A 16125-nucleotide genomic window follows, 5' to 3' on the forward strand; every position below is an offset into this window, starting at 1 on the left:
CCCTTATTTGTAAAGGCATCTTGATATATGGAGAGGTTTCAGGGCAATGTTCAGAATCAGGTTGATAAGGTCAAGGGTGCAAGCTATGTGGGAAAGAAGCCTGGATGGTGCATTCTCCTGAAGACCGTGACTGACCACAAGTGACAGAACTCTCTCCAGCACTGTATCCCAGTTGAAATGGTTGTATTTCGTGAAGCAAATACCAAAGTCCCAGTGTAGCAGCAAGAACCACAACAGAAAGTGGAAGAGCACCAAATGGCTTCACAGTCCACACAGGGTGACACTTAGCCCCCAGTGGCCACAGTTTACCTACAAAGAGAGAATTCAGCACTGCTGCCTCAGGTTGATTGGAAAATAAGAAACTATGTCCTCCAGGTAACATAGATACAGACCAAGCTTTGATGGGCTCACTATAAAGGAAGCTAAAGCTCCTGACAACAACATATATTTCAAGTGCCCAACCTCAGAGGCAGTTTCTCAAGAAGTCTTTAGGCCAGCAGAGCTCCATGTTTGTGGAGTGTTTACCATGTCCCTTACTTTTAGAAACTGCTCTATCACCTCCAAGGTTGGGAACTCCTGAGCATATTCCATTCCAGATATGCATTCACGTATTTTCTAACTCTTCTCCTCTAATTGTGTCTTACTTGTGGCAAAGGTAATGTCAAGGCATTGTTGTGGATGAAAGTGGAAAGATTTTTGTGTAGCACATATTTGCATACACATTGGATTCATTTTCCAATTTTCCATTCAAAATACTGAATCCCTGACACGAACCTATACCCTACCAGACTCTGACTACTATTCCTAATATGATGGAGAAAAATAACTCAAACAGAATAGAAATACAAGCAGTTCAGAAGAGGCATGGTGTATAGTTGGACTTGCCATTTGCATTATGTAGGTTAGGTGTTATAAATCTAGTTAATTTGTAATTGAAATAGTTCTCCATGTGTTTTTAAAGTTAATGAATATATGAATTCCTGTATGCCTTTCTCTGTAGCCTATTCAGCACATGTATTTTTATATGCACATAAAGAATCCTACCTGGTATCACATATACAGTCTTGTGAGGTGGCTGACTTGGCAGATACAAATTATGAGAAGAGATCACTCCTCCTAAATGCTGTTGGATCTTAAAATTCAACCTATGGGTGACCTTCCTAGTTGAACAACATTATTCATAAATCCATGTTCAGTAAAATTAATATTTCGGGATCTATGGACGATATATATTTCACCATGAATTTTGATTGGCATATATATTGCCACTTTATAATGTCTGTGTGTGTTTTATATATATATCTCCAGATTTTTCACAATATGAAATATATGTGTCTTATTATTCACTCCCTAAATACATTCATATTCATGTATGTGGATTTGTAATCAACTTTGCACAAGATTATTCTCAGAAATATTCATCCACCTGAAATACTTATTTGTTTCCTAGTACTGAAAACAAACTTCAGTGAAAGGTGCATACAAATCCTAATATTTCTACAGTAACTTACCCAGTTTAACATCAATGCAAGTAGATTCCTATGGGACATGATGTGTATTTTGATGTTCATTTTTATTTAAAACTGGTACAGTACTATTTCTTCAGTTTATGCACATCCATGGATAAATTTTTCACCCAAAATTTCAAAATTAAAGACATTTGTTTCTCTTTCAATCACTTCCTGCTCCCGAACACATGTAGTCCTCCAGGTTTTTTGACTGGTCGTTTCATGAGACTTCTTAACAAACACATTATTTTTGATTTCCATAATCACTTTTGATGGAAAACTCACACACCCTCTTCATGATAAATCGTAACCCTAATATTACCATTAGACTTATAACTGGTTGTAATGAATGTATGCATACCAATATCAATATAAGATTTCCTGTATATTTTCAGATATCAATTTATTTTTATTCCAATTTCTAAAGTTGGATCCAGTTATATTATTTATTCACAGTACGGTCTATTCATGCATCATCTCTATATTCATCAACACAGGGTACACCTATTTGTATACCCAATACTAATTTATAGGTTTTAAAAATATTGCTTCCCATAATGGTGGAAGAAATACTCATGTCACCTGATCTACATATACATTTTATCACAGTAATATTCTGGACAAAAATGCAAAGTTCACACTTATGATTGTACCAAAGCCTAAATTGGAAGTGAGTATATATTACTAAAAACATCCATGTCCAGGATGCCTAATTCTCCCAAGTGTCAATATTATTGGGGACTATATATTTGTTTCTTCCTATGATTATATATTCAACCTCACCCCTGTTGAAAATGTCTAATCCTATCACGCATTTTATAATTTGTCTGATTTCCTAATGTCTCTATTGATACCTGCTTTCCTACATATTTTCCCCAGTTCATCATTGTGACTGACTCTTCACATGTGTTGACATTTACATTCACTCTCTAAACGAAACCCTATTGCTAAAGAACTATTGGTCCATCTCGAAGACTCACTCTTCTTCCTAAACCTACTATCTTCCAAATCCTACCGACTATCCATTTTTGACTGGATGTTCTCTTCGACATTCAGGCATCTGAGGTGCAAGGTTTTATTCCATTGTGTATAGATTTATCTGAGACTACAATGCAGAATGTAATTCCAAGTTAAATATCCCAAAGAAGGGCCCAATGCCCTTCCTGGCTTCAAATCTTAACTAGATTTATGTTTTCATACTTATATTTCAAATATATATTCTTATAAATATTGCAGGTTCCCAATACCATTATTCATCCAGCAGAATGATTCCTAACACAAGTCAAATATGTTATTAACCCTAACCATACACTGTTCCCTCATTCTAAATTTACAGAGAGGAGGGACAGAGTTGGTCTTACAATACAGAAAAATAGGGGATCTTCCACCTGCTGAGAACCTCAAAGTTTCATGCAGAAATGTTCACTGAAGAAGATGTAGGCAGCTATGAAGGACCTGAGAGAGCAAAAGTCATGTTCAATGGCAAACAACCTGGTCAGGATGAAGGGTTCTGTCTGAATCAGCCTCTCACATCTTAATGTAGAGAAGATGGACCAAACCAGGCCTGTGTGGGTAGCTGTTTCTGGGTGCCTATGGTTGTATACCATTCTAAATTGTGAAAGTGTCACAGAAAGTAGGGGCAGCCTCCTTCTCATGTGACACTTGGAAGCCACTGGTAGGACAAAGTGGTTGCCAAGGCAGTGACCTCATTCAGTTCCTAAAGGAAGTGACCTCACCTCACTTCCTTGGTGATGGAAATCACTGAACTTGGGATTCATGAAGCCAGGCACCCAGAGCCAGTCCCAGTCCCAGTCCCAGTGGTCTCACTTGTTTGGATTTACCAAGGACAGTGTCAGTCTTTCTTGGTACCTACTAATGTGAGGATGGCCAAATGCCAGGAAAGCTCTGAAGAGGGGTCTTTCCTGAGAAAGCAGGTAGTTGCTCACCTCTGAGTCCTGACACCTGCACAGAGTTTGCCAAGGAGACCAGATCTGAGACAGATCAGGCCATTCCGTGGGATTATAGTATGGCTCACCAGTCAGAGGACACTCCGGATAGTCACAGAACTTTTTTGGGGAAGGAGGTGCCTTTTTGGGTGTGGGGGTGGGTTTCTGGTATTGTCTCATGTTCGGAGAATAGGTAGGCAAGGCGCTTTTTTTGGTGTGGAATGAACTGTTTCTAGTAAGTCATTTGACAAGGCGAGTGTTTCTATGTCTGTTTATCACACTGTGTCCGTGGTTGCAGATATTAGAAAAGAAAATGCATCAATGGATGTGTCCTGTCTAGTTGAAAGCTTCCCAGCATTCATCCTGTCCAATTTATGAATGGATTTCAGATTGCCTTTTCGATGGGTAACACCTGCAATCTTCCTAAGTTTCAGTTTTCTTCTGGACTTCTGGCCCCTCTCCAGAATAGGCTCATGGTTTTATGTCTAAGGTATGTACCACCTCCAAGCTCTGTGCCATGATGTACTGGATAGCTCAAAGGAATGGCGAGCATCTCTGAACAATCAGATATCAGTGTTACCATTAAATCTCAGTGGAGAAACCCTGCTTTGGGCCTTTTGCTTACCTATTGTTCTGTTGCCCTGAATGTCAGGAAGTTCTTTGCCTCAGGCCACCCCTTTGTGAAGCCTGAAGAAAACAGTTTTCAAATGTAAATGAATGGGCAACACCTGTGGCTCTTTGCTTAATTGCTTTGGAAAGGGATGTGTCTGAATCAGCCTCTTGGCCCTGTGTGAGGCTGTGGCTTAGATTCTCAGCACCTGATGGATCTAAAGAAAGATCCCGTGGGTGCATTCAAAACCAAAATGGCCAAAAGAGAAGTCATTGTTTATGAAGACTCTCGCCTTCCTCTCTAAGGTTCCTGACATCCATCAAGTGAGAATAGGGATCCTTTGTTTCAAAAGAGTTCTTCAAAGCCCTGCAGAGGCTATCCCATAGGTGCTTGGGTTTTCTCATGACCCCAATTTACATGAAGAATCTAAATCCTACAGTCAGTAGGCCTCAAATTGGAGAAGCCATGCAGTATTAACGGCAGGCCGATTTGATCACTCCTGTTTCACAGTCAGGATTTCCAGGCCACACTGACTTGAGGCAAATGAGGGGCAAGGGAGGTTATTTTGGACACTGTCCTGTCCTGCGCCCCTCATGGAAACCTCTATCCAGAGGTTATGATGAGTGTCTATATGGAAGAAGAAAAGGGCCATTTGGGAGCGTTTTGTTTGGAATTGTGGTAATTTGTGTGGCACTTAGAAGAGAAGACTGGGTCCACCTGGGCTTGAACTCTGGTGTGATTCCTCTTAGAGTCTGAATTCTGGAACTGACCTCAGAGAAGTATTTTCATGAATTGTGTTTGGTTTTTACTAGGCCATGCATGAGAGTTGCCCTTGGAACCTGAGATCTAGGCGCAGGGTGGCTTTCCCCATAGCACTAGGAATCTCAGCCAGGATATCACATGATTTTATTCTGAAAGACTTTGCAGCCACAGTTGAGAGTCAAAACACACATGGACCTCACATTGTAGACCTCAATGGGCCTGGCTTCATGTGACCTTTTGGCCACACTTTGGGAAGTCTTGCCTGTGAGTGTTCTCTAGAGCTTTCAATGAAATGAGCTTCCTCAACATTTAATGGTTCCTGAATAAATTAAAACCCAAAGAGCCTCCAACTTCATCCTCGACAAATGGCTTGATAAATACCATGAAATCTTTGAAATTCCCATGACCAGGTGGCACTGGAGAACTTTTGGATATCCTGTTGCTGACCATCAGTGTACCAGACACTGCCTTGACTGACTTTGTTTCATGAAAATTGTGTAGAACAGTGATGCCAGTAAGTTGGAGCCTGCTCATTAGAGGGCCTAGAGCAGTGGTGTGAAGGTGTGTGATAAAACATGTGTGGTGGGGCCATGTGGATCTGCCATTGGCTTCCAAATACCTTGTGACTGACAGGGTACAGCAAGCAGACCCTTATATGTAAAGGCATCTTGTTATATGGATAGGTTTATGGGCAATGTTCAGAATCAGGTTGCCCTACCTGGTACCACACGTACATTCTTGTGAGGTGGCTGACTTGGCAGATACAAATTGTGAGAAAAGATCACTGCTACTAAACCCCGTTGAAACTGAATATTCAACATATGGGTGAGCTTTCTAGTTGAACAACATTATACATAAATCCATGTTCAGTAAAATGAATATTTTTAGATCTGGGGATAATATATATTATATGATGAATTTTGATTGACATATATATTGCTACATTTTTGTCTGTGTGTGTTTTGTGTGGTCAGATATTTCAAAATATGAAATATATGTGTCTCATATACACTTCCTAAATTCATTCATGTTTATGTATCTGGATTTATTATCAACTATTCACAAGATTATTCTCAGAAATATTCATGCACCTGAAATTTGCCTAATGCTCTCAAATATCAATCCTATTGGTGTCTACATATTTGTTTCTTCCTAAGATTATATATTCAAACTCAATCCTTTTCAAAATGTCTAGTCCTGTCACTCACTTTATAATTTCCCTGATTTAATAATGTCTCTATTGATATCTGCTTTCCTACATATTTTCCCCAGTTCATCATTGTGACTGACTCTTCACCTGTGCTCACATTTACATTCACTCTCTAACTGAAACCCTATTGCTAAAGAACTTTTGTTCTAAATTCTATATTCACTCTTCTTACTAAACCTACTGACTATCTTTCTAATCCTACCAATTATACCTTTTTGACTGGATGTTCTCTTCTACATTCAATCATCCAAGTAAATGCCTGGCAAGCTTCGAAGAAGGAGACGACCAACAGAGTATCTCATGAAACAGCAAAAGGTTTATTGGGTTTCCAGCATGCTGGGGCTCAGAGCTCACTTTAATAGAGCAGATAGCCCTGAGAATAGCTTAAGTAGAGTTTATATACTTTCCCTGGAGAAGGCAGGGAGGGAAGTTTATTGATGGGTCACGACGAGTGGGGAGTTTGCATGCAACTGGGTGAGGGAGTACGTTCTGCAGTTTGCCAGTTGGGGACAGCACATTTTGGGAACAAGATTTGCAAGCATTTCTCAAGATGTCAACAGTGTTTTGTTAAGCATACAGAAATACAGGAAGTGACAAGTACTTATTTTATTAACCTTTCATTCCCCACTTCTTTTTCTGGCTACTTTTAATCATAAAAATTATCACTGGGGGGTTTCACATTCTATGTCTGCTAGTGGGGTATTACCATAAGTTTAACTCGTCCAATTTGAGCCTGGAGAAAAGAAATTACATGGTTGAGCAAGCAGGTTTTTATTGTTAGCAATAATATGAGGATTATTATTGGACCGGCCAGGGTTGATAAAAACGTAGTTAACCAGGGGGACTGTGTGAACCAAGACTCAAACCATCCTTTTTGGGTCTCTCTCTCTCTTGTTGATGCTCTTTAAGGTGTCTTTTTAATTTACTCATAGATTTTATAACAACTCCAGTATGGTCGGCATAAAAACAACATTCTTCCCTCAATGCAGCACAAAGGTCCCCTTCTTTAATGAAGAGGAGGTCCAAACCTCGACTGTTCTGTAAAACAACTTCAGAGAGAGAGGTTAAAGTTTCATGCAAAGCTCTGATGGTGGTTTCTAATATCTTAGTTTTGGTCTATTGCTGCTTCTAATTGGGTCATTTATTGTGTCACATGGACAAGGGCAGTGGTTCCTGGGCCCACCCGTGCAGCAAATCCTATTCCTAATATGATGGCTAAAGTGAGGGATATATGCTCCCAGTGGAACCTGGTTGTATGTCCCCCTATTTGATCTTCAAATGAACCTGCTTCATGATAGAGCACTCTGGGAAACATCTGCACCATTACACGATTAATCACATCTGTTGACCATTTTATGAAAACATAAACAAGGTTTAAGTATATAGAATTATTCTGTTGTAGGGACGGACAAGGCAAGGCACCTAAGATAGCATTAAAGACAGGGAAACAGTCCTATTTGGTTGCAACCAGATTCAGAGGGCATTGCTTCTGTTGTAATCAATTAATCCCCTGAAACTCAAGTTTAGGTAGTTTCAGAATTTTGTACCCAATATGTAAGGGAAGGTGCTCAGAAGCTCACAGTCTGCAGAAGTTCAAAAACGCAGTATTTGTTTCTGTTTTTCCCCTGTTCTTGGCAAGTTAACTTTTAAAGAACACCTGGGAGGGGGAGAGCTTTTTCTTCCCTTTCTTATTTTACCCCTGCCAGCTGTTACCATGGAGACCAGTTGGTAACTTCTTTATCTTAGAAATGTAGCCATCTCTGTGAATCCCCAGCTCAAGGACAGAGGCCTTGTTCACATATATTGTGAAAAACTAGTAAGAGGGTGTCTACCTGAGAAGTGCTGATTTTTTTAGCCAGTGGCCAAGTAGAACAGGGCAACACGAAAAGAGGAAGTTTATCTACATTGAACTCTTTTATAGGGACTCTTTTGCTGAAAGTTCTAAAGTCAGCCATGGTGAAGACTTCTGGAGAAGGTCACTTAAGACTTTTCTGTGGGCCTAGTGCAGAGGGGGAAGATGGGAAGGCGGGCTGAGAGCAGCTCCGTGGATCTGAAAATAAGGAAGGAGAAATGTAAAAGAATAATGGGAAACGGGTTTGGGATTTTCCTAGCAACAAAAACTTGAGCAGTAGAACAGGTAGAGCAGAGAGGATGATGGGAGTGAGTATCTCAAAACGCATGAGGGACGTTTAATTTTTAGTAAACTGTTTTCAGTGGTGAAAACCCAACTTTAAAGGCCATTTTTATTACATCTTGGATAGGGGACTGAGGGCTCTCCTCAGCTGGTTTGAGCTTTGGTTTAGCTGGTAAGAAGACCTGGCGCGACCGGGTGCGGGCATTGACAGGACAAGAGGGGAGTGAGTGGGTGGAGGGGTACTTCAGTACCTGCTGCCTCAGCAAGGAGGCAATGGTCTGAGAACCAGCAGAGGTTTGGGTTTTTGATCTAGTAATTGGAGGGGAGAAATCAGGTTGCTTAGGTGGGAGTGACAGCAGAGTGTCTGGAGCAGAAGGCTGAGGGTGAGGATCTATTGGAGAAGCATTGTTCAGGATGTGAGTGAAGGAGGGAAAAGGTCACGCAGAATTTGAGGATCTAGAGATCCCTCTGGGGGCCATCGGTTCTTCTTATCTAATTGGTAATATGGCCAATGATGTGTACTGAATTTGATGAGGAGTTTGGGTTCCATCAGGCAGCCCCTGTATGCTCACATCCCCATGACTTACAGAAGATGTCGGCTTTCCCCCCACACAGCCGTGACTGTGGCTTTGAGAGTCTGCCCGGCAAACATAGTAATCTAGGCTAGCCAACCTGCATCTGGATTGCGTGTCCCTACATTCATAAAGTTTGTTTCCATTATCTATGGTACAGAAGTAATTTAATGGAATTTTAGTGGTATCCTCTTCATCAGGGATATCCCAATAGGTAAGACCTATAGCCAGCTGACAAATGTCTGGGAGGAGAGATGGCCACCAGTTCCCTCAGGGGGCTGTATGCGAGACAGATTATACTTCTTTTCCAGTAGGATTTGTGATCAGCCATCACTGCTGAATGGGCTGATATGGCTTAGGATTACTTGTGGCCAAGGAGAGAGTCCATAGACTTATCCACATGGCGAATACGCAATTTGAAGGTTTTACCAGTCTTTTCCAGTTTTCAGCCAGAGTCTGGACAGGGCGCAGGTTTGAGATGAGAGGCATGGATCCAGAAATTGATTCCGTCTACCTTTACCACTGTAGGTGTTATAAGTAGCACCGGCTATGGTCCTTTCCAGCGGGGTTCCAAGGATGATACCTGATGTCGTCTTACGTAGATGAAGTCTCTTACTTGATATCGATGTGGAGTCCCTTTGTCCCCAGTTTGGTAGGCAGTGGCCAGCTGTTTACACAGGTATCACTGAGTTCTTTTTAGAGCTTTAAGTCTGTCAAGCAAGGGGGTGTGGATGGAATGGTTAGGTCTTTGAGTCGGGCTTAGGTCCCTTACTGCAGGAGGGCTACAATAGAGAATTTCACAGGGGCTAAGGTTACTCAAAGAAACAGAGGGAGTATTTCTTGCATGAAACATTGCATAAGGCAGGAGCATAGTCCAATCTTTCATGCTGGTCTCTAAGTTTAATTTTCTTAAGGTCTCTTTAATGGTTCAATTTATTCTATCTACCTGTCCTGAACTCGGGTGTCTATAAGCACAATATAACTTCCAATAAATTCCCTGGTTTCTGGCTAACCCCTGACTTACCTGGGCCATGAACACTGGTCCATTATCAGACCCTATTACCGGCTTAGCTTCCTCCAATGGTAGAGAGGCTGAGTCAGCAGCTGGGAAATCCATTTGAGGGTGTTGTGGTTTAGGGGACGAGGGCAGGGAATTAGTAGGGGGAGAAGAGTCCAGTAGAGTCAAATTTGTGACTCAGGGAGAACAGAGGGTGGAGGAGGAGGAGGTTGAGAGGGTTTGAGAGATCATGGGGGAAGGAGTAGGAGCAGAGGCAGGGGCAAGGAAAGGCTTCACCCATGGAGGAGGAGATTTGCAGATGTTCTGCCAAGTTAAGATATATGGCTGTTGATCCAGATGGCTATGTGTCCCCGGCTGAGATAATATCTCTGACTTTTTAAATTAGTGTGAAGTAGAAAGATCCTTCTGGGGGCCATCCGAATTCAAAGGTGGGCCATTCTGAGGCACAGAGATTCTGCCAGGTCCAGCATTTTACTAAAAAAAAGAAAGATTCTGAGCTCTTAAGCGGACTTTGTTCCAGTGATCAAGGGTCAGGGACAGAGGCATTGAACTGCTCTGTCCCATAATGAAAGGTACACAAACAGCAAAAGCAAGGACAGACAACACAGATAAGACAAGACCATAAAGACAGGCAATGGACGTCAAACACTGAGACCAGGAATGAGTAGCCGGCAAAACCCGATGGGATGACAATACCGAATCTGAAACAAAATATCACTGAGTCTAGAAGACTATTGTTCCTTGATTTCCCGAGTTTTCTGCGGCGTTCCCCAGGGAGGTGTCCTGTGTCTCTGTGACACGTCTCTCAGCCACGTTGGGAGGGAGCTCAGGCTCTTCATCGCCAGCGATTTTGCCAAGCCCTAACATGAAACCTGAAACCAGAAAGAGGCGCCTTACTTGCTCCGAGAGGAGCCCATTGGGGTCTCTCGTCCGCCACTGCCGGATCTCGGTGGAACCTCAATATGTAATGGTCGGGCGAGTGTCGAAGGAAGAGACCACCAAGAGTCTGTCTCATGCAACACCAATGGGTTTATTTGGGGTTCAGCATGCTGGGGCTCAGAGCTCACTTAAATAGAGCAGAGAGCCCTGAGAACAGCTTAAGCAGAGCTTATATACTTTCCTTGGAGAGAGAAGAGAGGGAAGTTTACTAATGGGTGAGGGCAAGAGGGCGGTTTGCGTGACACCAAGTGAGGGAGTACATTCTGCAGTTTGGCAGTTGCGAACAGTACATTCTGGAAACAAGATTAGCAAACATTCTTCAAGATTTCAACAGTGTTTTGTTAAGCATACAGAAAAAAAGGAAGGGACAAGTACCTATTTTATTAACCTTTCACTATGGACTATCCCTTTTCGACTAGATGTTCCTTCTACATTAATTCATCCAAGGTACAAGGTCCTATGGCATTGTATATCGATTTAATTGAGACACCTCTGCAGAACGTAATTCAATGCTGCATATCCCAATCAAGAGTCCAATGCCCTTCTGGACTTTAAATCATACTTATATTTCTGTTTTCATACATGTATTTCACCTATATATTCTTATACACATAGCAAGTTCCCAATACCATTATTCATCCAGCAGAATGATTTCTAACCCAAACCGAACATGTTATTAACCATAACCATACACTGTTCCCTCAATCTAACTTTACAGAAGAGCAGGGAAAGAGTTGATCTTACAATACTGAAATGTAGGGAATCTTCCACCTGCTGAGAACCTCAAAGGTCCATGCAGAAATGATCCCTGGAGAAGAGGTAGGCAGCTATGAAGGACCTGAGAGACCAAAAGTCATCTTCCATAGCAAACACCCTGGTCAGGATAAAAGGTTGTGAATGAATCAGCTTCTCTTCTTAAGGTAGAGAAGGTGGACCAAACTAGGCCTGTGTGGAGATCTATTCCTGGGTGCCTATTGTTGATATACCATTCTAACTTGTGAAAGTGTCACAGGAAGTAGGGGCAGGCTCCATGTCATGGGACCCTTGAAAGCAACAGTTAGGACAAAGTGGTTGCCAAGACAGTGACCTCATTCAATTTCTGAAGGAAAGGACCTCACTTAACTTCCTTGGTGATGGAACTCTCTGAACTTGGGATCCAGGAAGCCAGGCACCCAGAGCCAGTCCCTGTCCCAGTCCCAGTGGTCTCACTTGTTTGGATTTAGCAAGGACAGAGTCAGTCTTTGTTGGTACCTACAGATGTGAGGAAGGCCAAATGACAGAAAATCTCTGAAGCGGGGCTTTTCCTGAGAAAGCAGATAGTGGCTCACCGCTGGCTACTGAGAACTTCACAGAGTTGGCCAAGGAGACCAGATCTGAGACAGAACAGGCCAATTTGGGGGAACATATTATGGCCCACAAGTCAGAGGACACTCTGGATAGTCACAGACCTACTTGGGGGAAAGAGGTTCCTTTGTGGGTGTGGTTGTGGGTTTGTGGTTTTGTCTCATTTTCCTAGAATAGGTAGGAAAGTCGGTTTGTTTGGATTGAAGTTTAATGTTTCTAGTAAGTCTTTTGACGTGGCGAGTGTTTCTATGTCTGAGTATTTCACTGTGTCCGTGGTTGTACGCATTAGAAAAGAGAATGCATCAATGGATGTGTCCTGTCTAGTAGAAAGCTTCTCAGCATTCAAATTGCCCCATTTATGAATGGACTGTTGCTTGCCCTATTGATGCATAACACCTGCTATCTTCCTAAGTTCCTGTTTTCTTTCTGAATTCTGGCCACTCTACAGAATAGGACCATGGTTTTTTGTTCACGATATGTACCACCTTCAAGCTCTATGACTGGCCATGTACTGGATAGCTGAAATGAATGGCGAGCATCTCAGAAAACTCAAGTATCAGTGTGACCAGGAAGTTCTCAGAGGAGCAACCCTGCTTTGGGCCATTTGCTTACCTATTGTTCTGTTTTCCTGAATTTCAGGAAGGTCTTTGACCCAGGCCACCCTTTTGTGAAGCCTGAAGAAAACAGTTTTCAAATGGAAATGATTGGTCATACATGTGGCTCTTTCCTTAACTGCTTTGAAAAGGGATGTGTCTGAATCAGCCCCTTGGCTCTGTATGAGTCAGTGGCTTAGATTCTCAGCACCTGATGGATCTAAAGAAATTTCACATGCATGCATCCAAAACCAAAATGGCCAAAAGAGCAGTCATTGGCATGAAGTCTCTCGCCTTCCTCTGTAAGGTTCCTGACCTCCATCAAGTGAGAATAGGGATCCTTTGGGTCAAATGAGTTCTTCAAAACCTGCAGAGGCTAGCCATAGGTGCTTGGGTTTTCTCATGACTCCAATTCACATAAAGAATCAATATCTGACAGTCAGTAGGCCTCAAATTGGACAAGCAGAACAGTATTAACGCCAGGCCTATTTGATCACTCCTGGTTAACAGGAAACGTGTCCAGGCCACCCTGACTTTAGGCAAATGAGGGGCAAGGTAGATTATTGTGGATACTGTCTTGGTCTGCACCCCTCATGGAAACCTTCAGCCAGAGGTTATGATGAGTGTCTATATGGAAGAAGATGAGGGCCATATGAGAGTGTTTTGGTTTTAATTGTGGTCAATTGTATGGTAGTTGGAAGAGATGACTGTGTCCACCGGAGCTTGAACTCTGGTGTGATTCCCCTTAGAGACTGAGTTCTGGAACTGACCTTAGAGAAGTATTGCAAAAAATAGTGTTGGGATTTTAGGAGGTCACTCATGAGAATCACCCTTGTAATCTGAGATCTAGGCCCAGGATGGCTTTCCACAGTGCTCAGGGATTCTGAGCCAGGATATCACGTGATTTAATTCTTAAAGACTTGGGACCCTTTGTTGAGAATACAAACACACATGGATCTCACTTTGTATACCTCAATGGGCCTGGATTCATGTGACCTTTTGGCCACTCTTTGGGAAGGCTTGCCTGTGAGTGATCTCCAGAGCTTTCATTGAAATGAGCTTCCTCATCATTTAATGGTTCCTGAATTAATTGAAACCCACAGTGCCTCCAACTTCATCCTTGAAAAATGGCTAGATAAATACCATGAAATTTTTGAAATTTTCATGACCAGGTGGCACTGGATAAACTTTGAATGTCCTGTTGCTGATCATGAGTGTACCAAACAGTGCCTTGATTGACTGGGTTTTGTGAAAATGTTGTAGAACCGAGATGCCAGTAAGTTGGAGCCTGCTGAGTAGTGGGCATAGAGCAGTGGACTGTAGGTGTGTAAATAAATATTTTTGGTAGGATCACCTGGATCATCCATTGGCTTCCAAAAGACTTGCGACTGACATGGTGCAGGCAGCCGACCCTTATATGTAAAGGCTTTCAGGGCAATGTTCAGAATAAGGTTGCTATAGTCAAGTGGGAAAGCTATGTAGGATTAAAGCCTGGTTCGTACATTCTCTTGTCGACCATGACAAACCACACGTGACAGAACTCCCTCTAGCATTGTGTCCCAGTTGAACTCCTTGTATTTCATGAATCTAATACAAATCTCCTAGTTCAGGAGTAAGAAACACCCTGAAAATTGGAGCATGACCAAATGGCTTCACAGACCACACGGGAAGACACTTAGCTCCCAGTGGCCACAGTTTGCCTACAAAGAGAGAATTCAGAACTGCTGCCTCATGTTCATTAGAAAATAAGGAACCATGTCCTCCAGGTCACATAGATGCAGACACAGATTTCATGGTGTCACTACAAACGAAACTAAATTTCCTGACAATTACAAATATTTCATGTGCCCAACCACAGAGGAAGTTTCTCAAGAAGTCTTTAGGCCAGCAGAGCTCCATGTTTGTGAAGTGTTTACCCTCTCCCTTACTTTTGGAAACTGTTCTTCTACTTCCAGTGTTGTGAACTCCTGAGCATTTTACATTTCTCATATGTATTCACAGACTTTCTAACTCCTCTCCTCTAATTGTGTCTTACTTGGAGCGATGGTTATGTCAAGCCATTGTTCTGGAAGAGAGTGGGAAGTTGTTCCTGTAGTACATGTTTGCATACACATTAGATTCATTTTTCTATTTTCCATTTGAAATACTGAATCCCTGACACCAACCCATACCCTACTATAATCTGACTACTAATCCTAATATGATGGAGAAAAAGAAACCTAACTGAATAGAAATACAGTCCTTTCATAGGAAGCATGGTGTATACTTGTATTTGCCTTCTGCTATATCAAGAGTATGGGTTTTAAATCTAGTCAATGTTTTATTGTAATATTTCTTCATGAGTTTTTAAAGTTATCACATATGTAAATTCCTGTCTCCCTTTCTCTGTATCCTATTCAGCACATGTATTTTTTATGCATATATAGTATCCTACCTGGTATCACACGTACATTCTTGTGAGCTCACTGACTTTGGAATATAAAAATTGTGAGAAGTGATGACTCCCCCTAAATACTGATTGAACTGAAAATTCAACCTGTGGGTGAGCTTCCTAGTAAAAAACATTATAAATAAATCCATGTTCAGTAAAATGAATATTTGTGGAGATGTGGATGAATTATATTTTATGATGAATTTCAATTGGCATATATATTTCTACATATTAATGTGTGTGTGTGTGTGTGTGTGTGTGTGTGTGTATATATATATATATATATATATATATATATATATATATATATATATATATATATATTCTCCAGAATTTCCAAAATATGAAATATATGTATCTTATTTTACACTCCCGAAATTCAGTTATATTCATGTATGTGGATGTATAATCAACTTTTCACAAGATTATTCTAAGAAATACTCAACCACCTGAAATACATATTGGTTTCCTACTACTGAAAACTAAGTTCAGTGAATGGTGCTTACAAATCCTAATATTTCTACTGTAACTGACCCAGTTTAACATCAATGCAAGTAGATTTCTATGGGACATGATGTGTATTTTGAAGTTCATTTTTATTAAACACTGGTACATTAAAATTTCTTCAGTTTATGTACATCATAGGATATATTTTTTTCATTCACAAGTTCACAAATTTATTGGCATTTGGTTCGCTTTCAATTACTTACTATTTCAGAACACATGTATTCCTCCATATTTCTCTACTGGTCTTTTCACTTGACTTCATTCTAAACACATTATTTTCGATTCCATTATCATTGTTCAAGCAAAACTCACTCATCATGATAAACTGTAACCCTAATATTACCATTAGATATATAACAGGTTGGAATGAATGTATGTATATCAATATAAGATTTCATATATTTTTTCAGATGCAAATTTAATCCATTATTTAAAGTTGGAACCAGTTATATACTTTATTCACAATATGGTCTATTCATGCATCATCTGAATAATCATCAACACAGGGTACACCTTTTCGTATCCCCAGTACTAATTTATAAGTTTTCAGG

The sequence above is a fragment of the Callospermophilus lateralis genome, chromosome 13 (assembly GCF_048772815.1).
Source record: "Callospermophilus lateralis isolate mCalLat2 chromosome 13, mCalLat2.hap1, whole genome shotgun sequence".
NCBI lineage: Eukaryota > Metazoa > Chordata > Mammalia > Rodentia > Sciuridae > Callospermophilus > Callospermophilus lateralis.